Below are 10,975 nucleotides of genomic sequence, written 5' to 3'. Positions count from 1 at the left end.
CCATATGGTAACTCTCATAATAACCGCATATATCTATATGTTGTCACATTACAATACGATGTTGCTTTCAGTGAACTGAGAACCGTGGAAATAATCGGGAGGACAGTCTCATTAAGCCAGGATGATATTTCACTTTTGCTACACAATAGAGAAATGGAAGGTTGTGTTTGTCCAATGCATTTTCATGAATCTACACAATGCCATGTACTGCAATACCAAGTCATGTCACACTAATTTCTTGTACTTTGATTTTTTAGGCCATGTCTAGTTCTTATTTATCGTGTTCCTGCTAACAAGGAACTCCAGGATTCTCCTCTTGCCTATAAAAACATGACCTTGCCTTTGTTCCACTGCACCCCTCCACCTCCTTTGCCTTCTTTGGCGTACCTCGCTTCCCATGGAAGGTTGTGTTTAGACATGAAAATAAACATGGCCTCCTTCACATGAATATGTTCTCTTCACACGCTTTTGGTACCAAAACTATGCATAACCATAACATCGAGCCACAGAACAACAACACAGAGTTAACTTCATACTGAAATGAAGCATCTTGACTTGCAACGTTTGTGCCAAATAATGCGACCTCAACTGCCGGCCCCCTTTTACCAAGAGTACGGCGAAGTTAACGAGGAAGTAGAAGAAAAAGGTTTCCGTGAGGAACCACATCGGCCCTCCGCCCTACAACCAAGAAGCCAAGAAACTGCAGCTTTCGCGTTAGGGAGAAACTACTTGTTTCTATAACCCTGACTTGGTCTACATCGCCACTGGCCCCCCATGGCTAGCGCTGCTTGGCCGCGCCACCTGTGGCATCCTCATAAGTGCCACCCGGCCAGCTCTACATCCCACCTCACCGTGTTCCCGGCGCGCCCCGCCATGTCTCGGTGAGCGAGCCACGCGCTGCTAGCCTGCCATGCTTGGCCGAGCTTGCCTCAGTGAGGCCTCGCCTAACACTGCCACTGTCACACTCGCTGCTTGCGCAGCATCGTCACAAGCCACAATGCCCACTTCCGCTCACCCGTCTCCTTCCGTCCTAACGAGCCCTACCGACGTGTTGGCCCACTCATGCCACGCCGCCATGCCACCCGGGACAGGCCTGCCACCCACCCGCTCACATGCACTGCCCACAGGCTGGTGGCCATCTGCTGCTCCCTGTCAGGCTACGGATGAGAAGAGGACCAGGCAGCTTGGATCTTTCTAAATCGGGAGAAGAAAAATGGGTACAGGGAGGAGAGAGAATATTGGGAAAGGAGAAAACAAAAGAATGGATTGGTTGAATTTTATTAAGTGCCCATGTACCAAACAATGCGCTCTGAGCTATAGTTTCTTTAGGTAATTTCTTGCTTATGTGGTAGCTATGAAAGCCGGTATATGGCTTATGGGTTGTGTGGCAGAACTGCCTAATTTAATACCTTATAGGAGTGCTTGTCTTCCATTAGACACTAAGCACTCGAGAGAGAACACTAAATTACTCGATTCCGTCGGGCACACCCCAGGGGAGAACCCAAAAATCCACATTTTTGCCATTAGGATCACAAATGAGAGAATAAAGCTTACATCATTCATAACCATTTCTTACATCACTTTTAATACAACATCAGAGTATAATATTTATTAATATAACAGCGGAATGAAATCATATTATCAGAGTTATAAATAATTTAATTGAACAGCGGAATAGAAACATGTGAACAGAGTTATAGCGGAAATAAACATCTATTAATGACATGATAAGGTATTGATATATAACAACTGTGACAACAGCTTATCAATTTTCATTTATAAAAACATTTAGTGAGAGTTATAAGTAAATACTATGATCACAGCGTAAAGGAATCTTCGCTGAGCCCACCAGGAGGAATCCACACACAAGAGTCAGCTTTAGCATCCACCTGTCACCTGCAACAGGGGGGATAAAACCCTGAGTACTCAATTGTACTCAGCAAGACTTACCCGATAGGAGAAAAGAAAAGACTCCAAGGATATGTAAGGCTATCTAGCTTGTGGGTTGCATTTGCAGGAAGCTTTACTAAGCGTGCGTCTGTATATTCAATTTTTATTAATAGCCGCATTGGTTCATTAACTAACCATTCTATATAAGCACCTATGCTACTTTCAAGCAGGTGCTAAGCAATCAGATTTCCTTTGCCCATCTTCCATCTTTCATCTTTCAGTTCTTACTACGATGCTAAACTGCAGACGAGCCGTACCGGATCGCCCGGCGATTCGAGAATCAATGCCTCCAGCTGGGTACCCCAAAAACACACGCCCCGCTTGTACCCCAGGCACAAGCAGGACCAACCCATCACTCTCCTATCTCGGATGTCCAGGTCCCCGTCCAAACTAGGACTCTAAGCCCGCATCCTTGAGTCCCGGACTCAGTGCGGTGCAAGGACCTCCTCCACCAAAAACAAACCCTGATAGTCGATCCAGAAAGAGCCGGATCCATGACAAGAGAGCAACAAGTCTTCCAAGCACCCATACACAAGTATGTGCTCAGGATAATAAGTCTGTGACCTACCTAGAGTCATATGCAACGATCGGTCCTTAACCGACCAGACAGGGAAAAACAGTGTAACCAAACTATGGCCCGTGTCCACGGCGACACAACTCCTTACACTCACCAATACCCAAACTATATCCCTACCCGGTCACTATTTTCCTTTCCACCATTTTCATATTTTCCAAGTGATAGTAATCCAATAATAATATATTTCCTATCTCTCGTGAGTGATAGGCAATCACTCGATTTCTACCGGAGTCCTGTAGCATAGCATTTTACATGATCCTATCATACTAGTAAGACTCATAGGATAAAGATATATATATGCAGGTGGGTTTCATTCAACTCCTGAAAACTTAATGCACAAATATATAATTTAAACTGCAGAAAAGTAGGGGTTATGCACCGGGGCTTGCCTGGGTAAGATATATCAAAAGTTAGTGTCTGCATCTTCAGATCATCCACCATCAACTAAGTAGAAAACCCATAGCATCATCTCCTGAAGAGAATACCATTACACCATTTTCGGATTCCCAATCATCCTTCGATCGATCCATTGATCCATCATCGTACCTATATGATATGCATGCGATGCAATGCAAAGATGTAATTAATCAACTGCAATCGTGACTCGTAACATACGACGTACGCCTCTCAAGCTAACGGGCTAGTTCTAACGATGACCATACTTAGGCTACATATACATGTTGTCGGATAAGGCATTATTTCCCAACAATTAGTGTAGTTATATAAACCAACGGTGTTTCTCTATTCCATTCTTTCCATTTGATCTTTATTCGGAATATAGCATCATTATCTACCTAGGAAACTAATTATTATTGAGCTACAAAAATTACAGTGAGTAGATAATAATATTAGTCGTTTACTGTCAAATTTTTAGAGTCAACACTATTACCGATTTATCCCGGAAATTCCTACAAGTTCATCTTTTAACAATATTAAGCATTTTAAAATACTTATATAGCACCCAGCAAGCCGTGTGCGTGGCCTGCAACCAGAAGCGACCCAGCGGACACGGGCCCAATCGGCGTAGGCGGCCAGCGGGAGTGGTAACCAGCCAGCCCAGCGGGGCAGCGGCGGCCCGACGTGGGCGAACGGCCCAGGCGCACGGAGCAAGGCCGCAGCCCAGCAAAGGTGGCCTCAGGCCAGCCCAGCGTGGCAGGTGCTCCGCACATTTGCGAAATGGCCCTCATTCTTACTCGAAACTAAAGCGCAGTCCAGCAGGTACTATTCATTCGAGTCACGTATTTCGCACTAAGAACCTTGTATAAACTTTCGGTTTGGATTCATACCCTTCGACCTCCTCTTCTTCATTCACCAAAGCAGAGCACCGGCAGGGGAGCTCCGGCCGGCAACCACTTCCGCCTAAGAAGACACGGCGGCGGTGGAACGGCGTGGGGAAGGCGCTCCAAGCGCGGAAAGGGGCAGCTCGTCGACAAGGCTGGCCACGCGGTGGTGCGGCATGACGACGACGACGAAGGCCTGGGTGGAGCAGCGCGCTCGGCGTGGGCGGGGCGAGGCGCTGCGACTGCGAAGCTCGACCGACGGCGAGCGTGAGTCGAAGGTGGGGCGGTCCAGCGCGAGACCGGGTCGTGGGCGCGCTCGCGCTAGCGTGGGGAGGACCGACACTGGCGGACGGCAGCGCAACAGGCAGCGGACGGTTCACGTCCGATCGAGCATCACGGCACGGACGCAGCAACACGCGTGGCCACAGCAGGAAATGGCGGGGTGCCGTGGGGCAACGCAGGCCCAGACACGAGTGGCTGAGCAGCGGCAGCACGTGACTTGCGGCGGCTCGGGATGCACGGCAGCGGCGTCCCGACGAAGAAGTAAGCAGAGATGGGGGGAAAGAGGCAAGTCGGAGCTGTGGCAGGGGCCCAACGCGGGCCAAGGGGACTCACGCGTGGGGAGAACCGGCGGTGGTGCACCAGTGAAGAGGAAGGCACGGTCGGGCAGGTGCTTCGGTCACTGCGGGTTGCTCGACACGGCGGCGGCGGTAAAACAGGAGCCAGGCTGCGGCTTCTGCGCGGCCGATGAGCAGCAGAACTGGGGGAAAAAGGGGCGCGGCGACTATCGAATCCACCGCGGCTCGGTGCGCACCCGGACTAGGACGGACCAGGGTGAGCACGGCAGCTCCTGCGCGGCCGAGGAGACGGGGCGCGCTCACGGGGAAGGGGCTACATCAACGAGGCACGCAAGTAGCAGAGCGTGGAGGGAAAGCCGAGCAGGCGCATGAGATGGAAGCGAAGGAGCAGAGAGGCGCTGGCTTTTGTGAACACGAGGAGCAGAGGGCAACAGAGCAGAGTGCTAAAAGCAGCAGCTGCAGCCAACACTCATTAAGGCACTCGTACAAAAAGGACAGGGCAGCGTGAGACAAGACCGAAGCCGCAGAGGCAAGGCAAGGAAACAAACGCGCATGGCACAGTGAGCAAGCAGCCAGGCCGATAGGCCCACGCGCACGAGGTCGCGAGGAAACAAACGTCTAGTACGGCGGTAATAATCAGTAGACATACGAGCAGAGAAAAGAAAGAGCGAGCATGCGGACGATCAACTCGTACAGCCTTGCAGACAGATATGGACGTGCTACAACTATACTAGCGCCACCATAGGAGTACGTTTGTCGTAACGCATATATATATATATATATTGTTTTATTTAATTATAGATTTTATTCTATTTATAAAAGTTGATTTTCATACTTAATCTAACAGAACCAACCAGCCGCTAGAATCGTCGTTCGACATTCCTAGATATTTCTACGCACTGAGTAATTTGACTCGGCCGTTGATTTGAGTCCACGAAACTAAATCACACAGGATTCACTCATCATGTTGAGTACGTTTTAAATCAAAATCCGAGACAAATCGTTTTAAAAATTTTCTTAGGCCTAAATCACGGTGCTAAGTACGCTCGTAACACCAGGGTGTTACAACCAAACCCCCTTAAAAAGAATCTTGTCCCGAGATTCGAAACTGGAACCAAAAAAGGGGAAACGCAATTACATCCCGTAGATCAGGGATTACACGAAAGATTACACGACTTCGAATACTAAACCACACGGGACCTAGGGATACATGGTTAAGAGCAACTTGATACAACCGAGACCTACTCCAGAAGTCGAGATAGGCGAGGACAATGGAGAATCAACAAGAAGATGATTATCCAAAACATGGCGTAGCACCAACAAATCCAGAAACAGTCGATGGAGAAGTAAAACATCATGAACCCTAAGATTGACTACCCAAAAAGGGAACTTGAACTTCTTCGACGAATCGGATCCTTCCTTCTTCTCAGATCACACTATCACCTCAGACTGCCGAACCTAGGTTCACAACGATAACTGGATTTCGTAGCTCTGCTGTGAATGCGAGAGGAATGGGGATGAAGAAGAAGAGCAAGGACCAAGGGTATTTATAGAGGCGAACGGAGAGGGGAAAGCAACACACCGACGGTGGATGCGGCAGGGCTAGGGCACACAGACGGTGCATGCTGTGAAGATAAGGTCAGAGACATGGTGCGCTTCCTGCGCGAGCAGCAGAGGGGGAAATAAAAGAGAGGAGAGGGGGTCCGCTCGACGAGGCAAGCATGCGGGCGGTCGTGTCACCGAAAGAAGAAAGAAAGGGAAGGGGAAATGGGGGGGTCTAGTACGAGGGACGAGGCGTGAGAGTCGAGAGCCGACCGGATGCTGGGAAAAGGAGAAGTGCACAGTGCACAAAGATGGCGAGCACTGCACGATGCCACGGCCACACAAAAATGGGATGCTACAGATCCCAACACAGACGGCGTTCGTAGGGCATGCAGCGAAATAACCCCGCATGCGTAGCGCGGTCAACTAAGCACAGGGCTTGGGACAAGACGTCCACTCTGACTTTTGCAACTACTCCCGACTATCCACTGCTAACCTTCCTTTACTACTCTTCTTTTGCTTTTCTTCCTTGACCACATCCGTCTTTTCTGTAAACCCAGATCATGTCATACTTTCTTTCTCCAAACCATCTCTTGTGTACCTTGAGAGAACACTTCTGCATCAACCCGTTGTGGATTTCCCGTTTGAACACCTGAACATTTCCAAGGAGAAAAATTTTAAAACAAAATGGTACGGTGGTGTAACTCGATAAAGGTACTTGGTCAAAAACCTCGATACCAGCGCGTGCCGAGCAGCATCACCAAGTGGCAGCTGTTCCACCGAGAGCCCTCGGTTTCGTCGCGGCACCATAAGCTTTTAACTAGGCAACTATTACCAACTTACATGCCATGAAGGCAGTGGGGTCATAGACCATAGAATAAGGGAAGTATTGCAAGGGAAAAAAATCAAACAACAAAGTTTCCCTCCACAACATGGGACAAGGAATTCAAATCCAACGATGGATTTGTTTTAAAGAGTTTCAAGTGTTCTGCTATGACATCCACAATTAGTCGATACAGTGTCTTATATTATCCAACCACGGCTGATCTGCTAGTATCTGAATGGCAACTTCTCTTGTAACCTGCTTAATACCGCCCATGAAACTCTTAAGCACACCTAACGAGCTTAAGGTAGATGAACGCAATAAACACAACGAACTAAATAAAATGCATGTTCCAATGGTCTTATACGGGTACATCATACAGGCATTCAGGCTCCCATTCGTGATACAGCATTCCCTACGGCTGAACGACCTCAACAACTACAGACAACAACAACGACAAGAGTACAATACTAGAGAACAACCACGCAGAACCCTACTACTACGGGTACAGCATCCTAAGGCAACTAATCTACGTCTTCTCGTGGTAACGACTGAGTGAGAGGGACCAAGGGTTCTTCTTTTGACACTTCCGAGGGTGGAGGTGCTGGTGGTGCTGCAACACCGGTTCTTCTTCTTTTGGGCGGGTGGATAGGGATCCCCTCCAAGATCGGGGCATCCTGCCTATCAATAGCCAGTGCCCTCTGTTTGGCTCTGGTGACAAGATAGGCCACCCGGAGCTGATGAACATGCCGATCTTCGGCCTCCTTTAGAGCTTCCTCCATGGTAGCCTCCCGACTCTCTGCAGCTGTAGCGCTGGCATGCGCTTCGGCGAGCTGCACCTGAAGTGTCCGGTTGAAGATCTCGGCTTCCTCGGTGCGCCGAAGGCACGCCCCCCAGTTCCAAGGCTTGACGGTCGTACTGCTCATCCAGAGTGAGCAGGTACGTGGTCAAGTGCACCACGGTGGGACTGTCCTCTTGCACATCCCGTCCTTGCAAAGCCTCCATGCGGGCCCTCCATGCCGCCGATTCTTGTCCAAAGGAGGAAAGAACCGCATGGGAGTATGAGCAATGGGCTCCTCATAGATCTGGCAGAGGTATCGCAAGGCTTTGCGGGCCACAATCTGGTAGGTGTCGATGAAGCGAAACCCAGTTGCGTTCACACTCCAGGCTTCGGTGAGGTTAGGGAACTCTTCACTCTTTCCGATGTAGACGGTAACCTCACACCGCTCGGTGCCATGCTCCTCATACTCACTGCCCTCATACTCGGGATGATCCTTGACTCCAAGCTTTTGCAAGGTGGCATGCAGGATTTTGGGAAAACCCTTCACGTTCAGGCAGTAGGTACTAACCCAGGCTCCTGCCATCTCGGGCGGTGGTTGCAAGGAAGGCTAAGCAAAAAGCTAGCTTAAAGGAAAAGCTAAGTGAGCTAAAGTGCGTCGAGTGGTGGTGCCAATGACTAAGTCAAGCTCTGCTTATAAAGGCGGAGCGCTTAGTGGTCCTGGCGCGGTTCAACAGGGTTCCTGAGCGGGATCACTACGACGAATCGACCAAATTCCACGCGTTCGAGGCGAGCGACGTGCGATGCCTTTACTGACTAGTATGACTACAGGGCAAGGGTCCGACAAGAGCACAGAAAAGAGGTATGAGGAGACGTGGGTCACGATAAGCGTGAACCATCGGCGAACGTGAAACATGAAGACATAGTGCAAACCTACTTCGGGAATAGGAACGAGTCATTCGTGCACAATACGACACGCGTGACACCTATGGATGGCGTATCTACCAGCAATACGGCACTATAATGCATAATTAGGATATGCATGAATGCACGGCCTATACGTCCTTCCACTGTTGCCGACATATAGGGCAACCGTTCTCAGATTTATGGCACATCGTTCTCTCCCTGTAACTAGTCGATACTATCAAACAATGCTCGAGTCAGTGTACCTGTAGAAAACTTGATTAATCCAATCTAAGTCAGCAAAGTGTCATCTATCCTGGATACATAACCATAGTAATAGGGCTACTTGTATAACTTCACATACAAACGTCCTAACTTTTTGAAAGGAATTTGTTGTCAAATTTTAGTTTAGAAAAGGTTTTCGAAGCCTTATTTCCTCATTTGCTCTCTGATACCACCTGTGGCAGAACCGCCAAATTTAATGCCTCATAGGAGTGCTTGTCTTCCATTAGACACTAAGCACTCGAGAGAGAACACTAAATTACTCGATTCCATCGGGCATACCCCAGGGGAGAACTCGAAAATCCACATTTTTGCCATCAGGATCACAAATGAGAGAATAAAGCTTACATCATTCGTAACCATTTCTTACATCACTTTTAATACAACATCAGAGTATAATATCTATTAATATAACAGCGGAATGAAATCATATTATCAGAGTTATAAATAATTTAATTGAATAGCGGAATAGAAACATGTGAACAGAGTTACAACGGAAATAAACATCTATTAATGACATGATAAGGTATTGATATATAACAACTGTGACAACAGCTTATCAATTTTCATTTATAAAAACATTTAGTGAGAGTTATAAATAAAGACTACGATCACAGCGTAAAGAAATCCCCGCTGACCCCACCAGGAGAAATCCACACACAAGAGTCAGCTTTAGCATCCACCTGTCACCTGCAACAGGGGAGATAAAACCCTGAGTACTCAATTGTACTCAGCAAGACTTACCCGACAGGAGAAAAGAAAAGGCTCCAAGGATATGCAAGGCTATTTGGCTTGTGGGTTGCATTTGCAGGAAGCATTACTAAGCGTGCGTCCTTATATTCGATTTTTATTAATAGCCGCATTGGTTCATTAACTAACCATTCTATGTAAGCACCTGTGCTACTTTCAAGTAGGTGGTAAGCAATCAGATTTCCTTTGCCCATCTTTCATCTTTCATCTTTTAGTTCTTACTACGATGCTAAACCACAGACAAGACGTACCGGATCGCCCGACGATTCGCGAATCAATGCCCCCAGCTGGGTACCCCAAAAACACACGCCCCGCTTGTACCCCAGGCACAAGCAGGACCAACCCATCACTCTCCTGTCTCGAATGTCCAGGTCCCCGTCCAAACTAGGACTCCAAGCCCCCGTCCCTGAGTCCCTGACTCAGTGCGGCGCAAGGACCTCCTCCACTAAAACAAACCCTGACAGTCGGTCCAGAAAGAGCCGAATCCGTGACAAGAGAGCAACAAGTCTTCCAAGCACCCATACACAAGTATGTGCTCGGGATAATAAGTCTGTGACCTGCCTAGAGTCATATGCAATGATCGGTCCTTAACCGACCAGACAGGGAAAAACAGTGTAACCAAGCTATGCCCCGTGTCCACGGTGACACAACTCCTTACACTCACCAATACCCAAACCATATCCTTGCCCGATCACCATTTTTCTTTCCACCATTTTCATATTTTCCAAGTGATAGTAATCCAATAATAATATATTTCCTATCTCTCGCGAGTGATAGACAATCACTCGACTTCTACCAAAGTCCTGTAGCATAGCATTCTATATGATCCTGTCATACTAGTAAGACTCATAGGATAAAGATATATATATGCAGGTGGGTTTCATTCAACTCCTGAAAACTTAATGCACAAATATATAATTTAAACTGCAGAAAAGTAGGGGTTATACACCGGGGCTTGCCTGGGTAAGATATATCAAAAGTTAGTGTCTGCATCTTCAGATCATCCACCATCAACTGAGTAGAAAACCCATAGCATCATCTCCTGAAGAGAATACCATTACACCATTTTCGGATTCCCAATCATCCTTCGATCGATCCATTGATCCATCATCGTACCTATATGATATGCATGCGATGCAATGCAAAGATGTAATTAATCAACTGCAATCGTGACTCGTAATATACGACGTACGCCTCTTAAGCTAACGGGCTAGTTCTAACGACGACCATACTTAGGCTACATATACACGTTGTCGGATAAGGCGTTATTTCCCAACAATTAGTGTAGTTATATAAACCAACGGTGTTTCTCTATTCCATTCTTTCCATTTGATCTTTATTCGGAATATGGCATCATTATCTACCTAGCAAACTAATTATTATTGAGCTACAAAAATTATAGTGAGTAGATAATAATATTAGTGGTTTACTATCAAATTTTTAGAGTCAACACTATTACCGATTTATCCCGAAAATTCCTACAAGTTCATCTTTTAACAATATTAAGCATTT

This window comes from Miscanthus floridulus, chromosome 2 (assembly GCF_019320115.1).
Source record: "Miscanthus floridulus cultivar M001 chromosome 2, ASM1932011v1, whole genome shotgun sequence".
NCBI classification, from domain to species: domain Eukaryota; kingdom Viridiplantae; phylum Streptophyta; class Magnoliopsida; order Poales; family Poaceae; genus Miscanthus; species Miscanthus floridulus.
This window is presented reverse-complemented; position numbering follows the sequence as displayed.